Source organism: Volvox carteri (assembly GCF_000143455.1).
Source record: "Volvox carteri f. nagariensis unplaced genomic scaffold VOLCAscaffold_31, whole genome shotgun sequence".
In the NCBI taxonomy this organism is placed as follows: domain Eukaryota; kingdom Viridiplantae; phylum Chlorophyta; class Chlorophyceae; order Chlamydomonadales; family Volvocaceae; genus Volvox; species Volvox carteri.
The window spans coordinates 1536580-1537515 of record NW_003307574.1 but is presented as its reverse complement, the minus strand read 5'-3'; positions in this window follow the sequence as shown (position 1 = coordinate 1537515).

The following is a 936-nucleotide window of genomic DNA, read 5'->3' as shown; positions in this document are numbered from 1 at the left end:
TTGGGAAACGGCTGCCAGCTTACCCCAGTAGTGTGTCTAGGTGACTTGTGGTCTGGATGGGTGTCTTGTTTGTCCTGTTCGTCTCGGCAGTGCACGGCCAGTACCTGGCCCGTTGGCTCTACTCTTTGTGAGTCTGGAGCCCACTGTAACAACCACACACAGTAATGGAATGGCATGCCATTCGCTCTCGTGCCCACGTCTGTATTTTTTCGGGCATTGTATAGGCGAGATATTCGGGAAAATAGGTGAAAGGTATATAGGCCAGTAAGGTGTACACATATTAGACGAGACTTAAAGGCTTAGGCATAAGAGGCGCATGTGTAAGTGATGCCCTAATATACGATCATGTATGGCATAGTATTATAAGTGCATTTTTACATCATAACCTGTAGCAAGGGATGTTTAGGCTATGCGGTATACAGGTATGTTGTAGCAGGCTACATTTCCCTTAGAATATTTTAACGATTACTTTTAACAATAACTGTTAATTTGTTAAACGATCTGACTCAAGTTTCGTACATGTTCCGAGTTTCGTCACATGTCGCGAACTGGGCAGTTGTTCGTAAGCGAATCTAACGGGCTGGGGCCCCGGGCCCCACCAACATTATCCTAGTACGGCAAGGTCCGTAGTAGAGATTATCCGGCAGGTAGGCCGAGATATAAGCTACCCGGGCGGGGTGTTCTGGCCAGACACTGACGTATCACATTACTAGGTGTTCGGAGTTCAAGACTCCGCTGCCGCCGTCTCTAACCGTTACGTACACATCTTATGTACACTAGTGCTTGCCGCTTGGTTGGACTTCTCCCTACATCGGCGAGGACTAATAACTCCACGCTTCCGCTCTGTCAGTCGTCCCGTCAGGTGAGCGACTGCTACATATGTATACACTTGATGTTGTAAACGACATTGCCTTTATAGACGCAAGTATACATGAT